The sequence below is a fragment of the Monodelphis domestica genome, chromosome 6, assembly GCF_027887165.1.
Source record: "Monodelphis domestica isolate mMonDom1 chromosome 6, mMonDom1.pri, whole genome shotgun sequence".
Lineage (NCBI taxonomy): Eukaryota > Metazoa > Chordata > Mammalia > Didelphimorphia > Didelphidae > Monodelphis > Monodelphis domestica.
Window position 1 is genome coordinate 128,203,494 of NC_077232.1, and position 6,909 is coordinate 128,210,402.

Genomic DNA, 6,909 nt, shown 5'->3' on the forward strand with positions numbered 1-6,909 from the left:
CTACTTATTTCCTCTGACTTTAGGAACCAGAGGAGTCCCTCTTGAGGACATGGCTATTTCTCCATAACCGTTAGCCTCCCTGATGGACACTCATGATAAGCTTATGCTATGTAACTTCTTATTTTCTAATTGGGTAGGTTTTCACCCCTAGATTGTAAGTTTGGCCCCAAGACATAGGGTATGGGGCAACGGGGCTGGGGGTCTTGCATCAGGAATCTATAAAATGCTTGTATTTGCACTCGTGCTTTGGGCATTGCCATTAGGGCAATGACCCTCTTTCTCATGAGAAAGAATAAAAATCGCTTCTTATACTATCTTCTACTTATACTTTGACTCCAGGTTTATAATTTCAATTTGGGTGGGTGGTCACTTTATTTCATCCCACTTACCTTAGATTGTCCTTGGATCCCTGGTGAAACCCATATAAACTCAGGCCCAACGATCCTCTGGGTTCCTTGGAAATAGCCACTTCCATGTTTTAGCACTCACAAAATCTATTGTATGACTCAGTATAAGAAATAAGCAAACATGTCTTTGGCAGCCAGAATAAATAACATGCCTTTTATATATATATATATGTCCATATTTGGGGTTAGGATTTCATCAATGCAAGACACTTGTGATGTGGAACCTCCTCCACCCCTGCAATGCAGTAGAGAAACTCCATGAGCTTGTCTTCTATAGGATGAAGACTTAGCACAGCAACTTTCTAGTCTCTTGGAAGCTGGTTTCTGCTGCCAGAACTATCCAAGGCACAAACTCCCTCAGTCATCTTAAAGTGAATCCTCTATTAAGCCAAAGCTGATATTTATCTTTTTTTTTTATCTTCATACAGAAATGAATCATTTTTCCATTTTTAATGTTCCATTTTTAATGAGTATTAGAGCGCGTGCATGCGTGCTGTGTTGTGGACTTTGATTTTCATGTCCCAAGGTCTTTAATCAGGTCAAGGGAGGCAATGCTCTTCTGGCTGACCACCACAAAAAGCCACCCAGCTCTCAAACTCTGGGAACATTGTCTCCAGGAAAACCCCCAAGAATGGAATATCTGTGGAACTAAAGAATCTGGAGTCTTTAGATGAGAATAGGAAAGGAAGAACAACTGATTATCCTATATGAAGGATAGGGTAAGAGGATGCGAGTCATAGGCTAGATTCCTCCTCGAGCAGGATCTAGCCACAATGAGAGAAATTAAGAAGACACCAAGGGTATGACTTAGGATTTTGATTATATCTACAAATCCTATCTGGGGTGATCAATGGGTATTTGAAGGTTATTTGTTCAATCTAGGACTAACCTACGAATCCTATGGAGGGTGATCCAGTTTTCTGGTCATAGTGATTCTGCCATGGACTATCACAAGGAAAAATGACCATCACAAGGAAGGAGGGTGATGTTTCCCAGAGGACTTGTGAGTGGAACCTTGATTACCAATGGTAGAAGGGAGACTAAGGCTCATGTATTGCGAATTGGCTTCTGGGGGCATTCTGGATCAGCAGAGATCAGCAGAGACAGGGAGCCAGAAGAAAGACACTTCACCTTAGCAACATCAATTGAGAAAGCTTCCCCATTTCCCACAGTCTATCATGTCCTTCAAGTCTTGGGGGTCTAAGGTGGACCTCAGTGACCTTTGTCTTCTTTTGTAGAAGTCTCTATTACAATAGACAGGTTCTCACAGGGTTTCATTCCTGGAAAAGAAAACATGAGAAATCTATCAATAAATTCTCAAATATAAACTGATGGAATCATCAGTTATATGCTCATAAGTATAAATAGGACCAATTAAGCTGTTAGCCACAGTAATCTTTCAGTAATTTGGACTGATTGAATGTTTTAAGGAACTTAAAAATGGTTTGATATTTGTGCTTAGAATAATAGTTAAAAAAAAAAACACAACCTTGTTCAATACTAATAAAGATTCTAACTGTGTCCTTTTATGGAACTTAAAACAACATTTTTAAAAATACCTTCTTGGACATATATCAGATCCCCATTGCCAGATGACAATTTTTGTTTCAAAACCATTCTATTTATTTAATTAATTAATTAGTATTTATATTTTAAAGTATTTTTCCATGTTCATATGATTCATTTTCTTTCCTTCCCCTTTTCTCTCCCCTCTCCCAGAGCCAACAAGCAATTCTACTGGGTTATACAAATGTTATCACTTGATATCTATTTCTATATTATTCATTTTTGCAATAGAGCAATCTTTTAAAACCAAAACCCCAAATCATTAACCCCTATAAACAAGTGATGGGTGATAATTCATATATTTTTCTTCTGCATTTCTATTCTCACAGTTCTTTCTCTTGATGTGGATAGCATTCTTTCTCCTAAGTCCCTAGGGAAAGTCCTAGATAATTGTATTGCTACTAGTAGTAAAGTCCAGTACAAAACCATTTTAACGGTAAATTCTCAAAATTAAAAATTAAATTACAAAATTCAAGTGTTAAATTCAAGCTTTTCACTTTCCTTTATGGAAGAGAATGAGATGCTAATTCATATATATATATATATATATATATATATATATATATATATATATATACCTGAATTGATCCCAAAATAAACACTCCTTTCAAGGGGTGGAATTTCTCTTTGAGGTAAACAAGATCTGAGGTCATTCTTCTCTAGTGAAACTTCATTGAACTGAATCAAAATGAAACCTTACTAGGATCCCTAAACAGATACATACCTTGGACTCACAAAAATCATGAATGTTTTCTATTAATTTTTTCAAACATTTCTAATTAACTTTTATTTTACTTTTCTCCAATTACATGTAACAATTTCCCATGTTTTTCAAATAATAATTGAGTCTGGAATTCTCTCCCTTCTCATCCCTCCACCTCCCACCCATTTTGAGATGATAGACAATCTTTTATTGATTTCACATGTGCAATCACATTTTCCCATATTAATCACTTTGTGGAAGGAATCTAAAATTTTTAAAAATTGAGGAAAAAAAGGAAAAAGGTTTGCTTTGATCTGGATTTCAACATTTCACAGTTGTTTTTCTCTGGAACCACATGACATTGTTAAGTTATGAGTCCTTTTGGATAGTTTTTAGATCATTGTCTAGCTGGGGAAAACTGTTATTCACAGTTTCCAGTCATTTCCTGTATTTTACAAAACTTCATAAGTTTCAGTTTCATGTTTTAGGTTCAAACAGTATTTTTTAAAATAATATTTTATTTGATCATTTCCAAGCATTATTCATTAGAGACAAAGATCATTTTCTTTTCCTCCCCTCCCCCCCCAGCCTTTTGTTTTTCTGTTTTTGATTTGAACCCATTGCCATGTTGTTAGTATTTGCATTAGAATGTTTCAAACAGTATTTTTGTTACACATCCTTATCCTGGTCTGTAAAAAGTTTGATCAAAAGTCTAAAAGTGGAGTCCCAGGAAGGAAGTGGAGACTGATGGCTGGGAGCTCAGAGCTAGAAGGTGAGTACAGACCAGTGTCCCTGCTCCCTGCCCTGGGCTCTCAGAGGAGTGGTTCAGCCCAGCTTTCAGATGCGGTGCAGAACAGTTTTTCAGTCTCTCCCACCATGCTCAGGATAACCAGATAATGGTTGTCCAGTCTCAGCCAATGTTTAGCCTCAGCATTTCTCTTTGGTGCTTTCCCATAACACTACAAGTTCTTTTTGTAGGCAGTCTGGGAACGACTCCAACCTACCTCAAAGTGAAGAGGATAAAGGAACCTCAGTTTATATTGATGACAAAATCCTGCCTAGACCTTCTGTCATTTAGTCATTTTACTAATCTATGAAGTACAATACTAAGAGCATATTATGTGCTACCAGGAATTTATTACCAGGCATGTAAAAGAAAGAAGAAACAATATCTTTAGTGAGAGTAACGTGATGCGGTTGCCTCCATTGTTAAACATCTCTGCTTGACAAAGGATTGGTCCATGGATTGGAGAATGGTTAAGGAAATTATATGAAAAATAAAATAAGGGCATATTACTGGGCGGTTCCAAATGAACAAATCAATATGGATAATCATGTCTCCAGCCTTGTAAAGGAAAAGGAATATACAATTGCTAACCGAGAAACTTGAAAATGCTCATTGGAATAAAAAAATACAATAATAAATAATATATTTAAATATAAAAGGAGATAATGACAATATCATAAAAATAAATATTACTATATAAAGAAATACCAAAAAAAAGTGTATAAACTGACTACAATCATGTAAATGGAAGGAAAGAATCTTGGAGGATTGTAAGAAATTTTAAAGAAGAGGATTTAGATTGGATTTCTGGACCCGACCTTTGCTTTGAGCTTTCTTATTCTATTTTATCAGAAGCATTTAACAGGAAAAGGCTGTGTACAGCTAAATTTTTACTTTGTCCTCAATCTTTCTATTGGACATCTGGCACTAAATTATCAATAAAATGCTTAATTTTATTTATTGAGTATGAGTTTTTTCATTCTGTAAAATAATTTTTAAATTATTTTTTTGAAAAGTATTTACTAAGTACCAGACATTACACTAAGGTTTGGGAATCCTAAGAGAAGCATGGAGTCCCTACTGTCAAGCAGGTTCCCTTCTACTGGGGAAGATAACAGCTAAAAGGCATCTTTAGTGGAGGAGGTGGGGAAATGAAGGAGCAGTCCAGGAGACAGCAGTCTGGTGGCAAAGGAAGACATGGATGGCAATGAGTTGGGGTGAGGACTCTGCTTAAACAGAGTCTTTAGGGCGCTCCGAGGGGGAGGAGATCAGTTTTGTGAGGCAAGGTGGGGAGTCCAGAGGAGTGTCTCCCACTTTCACCCTTGTTGCCTCTTGTACCCTTAGATTGTCCTTGGAATCTCGGTGAAATCCATATAAAGCCAGCCCCCATGACATCCTGAAGTCACTGGATACTCTGGGTCCTTGGCAAATGGCCACTTCCATGTTTTAACACTCACAAAATGCATGGCATAACATGGCATAAGAAATCAGCTAGCCTGTTTTGAGTAGCCTGAATAAATCACATGCCTTTTATAAATGGGCTTGAGGTCTCCTCAGTGCCAGGAACTCTTTGTGTAGGACCTCCCTCCACCCCTGTTTAGGACCTCCCTCCACCCCTGTGTAGAACCTCCCTCCACCTCTCTGAAGTGGAGAAGAGAGTCCCATGAGCCTGTAGCAGTCTAACAAGAGCTGGTGAGAAGAGTGAGGGGCTTCTACAGGAAGAAGACTTAAGTTTAGCAACTTCCTCATCTCTTTGCTTACTTTGAGCTGGTTTCTGCTGCCAGAGGCTCAAACTCACTCAGCCGTTTTAGAGTGGATCCTCTATTAAGCCACGGCTGATATTTACACATATTTTCCCTTTTTAAAACATGCATCAGTTATATTTTTGGTGAGCACCCTATGTGTGTGGGAAGGATGCCTTCTGGAAGAAAGTTCCTCTACTTCAAGGGACCTTCATTTTTATCCATGACTTTGGTAGTCCTGCATTTTAATGCCACCAAGAATCTGAATCCTCCAGCAGCTGGTAAGCCTCTTTAAACAGTAATTTCTTGAGTGTGCCAGGAAATGTGGTTCTCATGTCACTGACTCTTTATTCCAGGATGACAGTTTTAATGGGTCAACTTGAGTTGGTCTCCAAGGCAAAAGAAAATTAAGAAGAGGTTGTGGGAAGTGAAGATGGCCAATATTGCTGTTACAAATTAGAACACATTCTTAGCATGAAGCACAGATATCTTTATCATAATTGGTTTTTAAGACAAAACATTACTCTAGTCAGCCTTTAGCTTTTTCATTTTTTCTGTTTTGGCAGCATTTGAAATTCTCCTGAGGTTGAACACAGGACTGACTTAAGTACTTTCCTTAGAAAAATAAGAGGAAAACTTGTCATATTCAAATTCCCTTTTGCCATTTTTATTGATTCTGCTCAAAATTTCATTTTGCCTACATTGACTTTACTCTTATAATCATCTGTAGATAGCATCGGAAAAAAAAATCTGAAGATTTAAGACAAGTATCTGAGTTACTGTTAGCTTAATTTTTTTGAATCCTGATCTTCTTTCTTAGAATCAATACTGTGTATTAGTTCCAAAGCTGAAGAGCAGTAAGGGCTAGTCAATGGGGGCTAAATGACTTACCCGGGTCAGAGAGATAGGAAATGTCTGAGACCACATTTGAACCCAGGATCTCCCGTTTCTTGGACTGCTTCTCAATCCACTGAGCCAGCTAACTTTTAGTTTAGTTTATTTACTTAGTTTAGCCACCATGTTAATTTAATTTGTACTCCCTGAAAGGCAAACCTGCTTTTGAAAAACTAAAACAAGAAATAAAGAATGCAGATTTAGATGGGTACTTTCTAACTTTTGTGGAGTTGAGACTACTGTTCACAGTGAAATTGTGAAGCTCTCACTGTCCTCTCCTTAAAATGTAAAGTTTTTACTTTGTCTCTCTCTATATAAATAAACAGAAATACACGCCGTAAACAAACAAGCAAACAAACAAATTAATAAACCCTAAAAAAAACCCCAAACTCTAAATGAACGCCAAAGAACTGACCTGCGGAAAGACCGTAGCGGACCGGTGTCTCGGCTTGAGACCTCCAGGAGCTGAAAAGGGAGATCTTTGCCCCGCCACACCTACCCTTCCGCGTCTCTAACCCCCAGAGTCTTGCGTCTCTCTTCTGCATGTACGTCTCTTCCCCAGCCAGTCTGTCCTCTCTCCCCCAGTGTTCTCCCCTCTCCGGCCGGTCCCTCCAGTGGCCCGCCTCGGCTCTCGAGTTCCTCCTGCCACTGCCCCACTGCCCCTCTCGCTCCCGTCCCCCGCCGCACTGGCCACCTCCCTACCTCCCCCTCTCCACGTCCGCGCCTGCTGCGCTCTCCCCCGTGACTTCTCCCCCGTGTGCCGCCACGGCTGCTGCTTCCCGGCCGGCTTCCCCGGCTGGCCGGCTTCTG

At 39.1% G+C, this 6,909-nt stretch overlaps 1 long non-coding RNA gene across 1 annotated transcript; it reads right to left on the reverse strand.

Annotated features, from left to right (window-relative positions):
• Window positions 1–845: 845 nt before the first annotated feature.
• LOC130455051 (uncharacterized) lies at window positions 846–6,675 on the reverse strand. The gene is made up of 2 exons (XR_008912860.1): window positions 6,515–6,675; window positions 846–1,687 (listed from the first exon to the last, which is right to left on the reverse strand). It is a non-coding gene; the product is annotated as an uncharacterized LOC130455051 (long non-coding RNA).
• Between the last annotated feature and the right edge of the window lie 234 nt (window positions 6,676–6,909).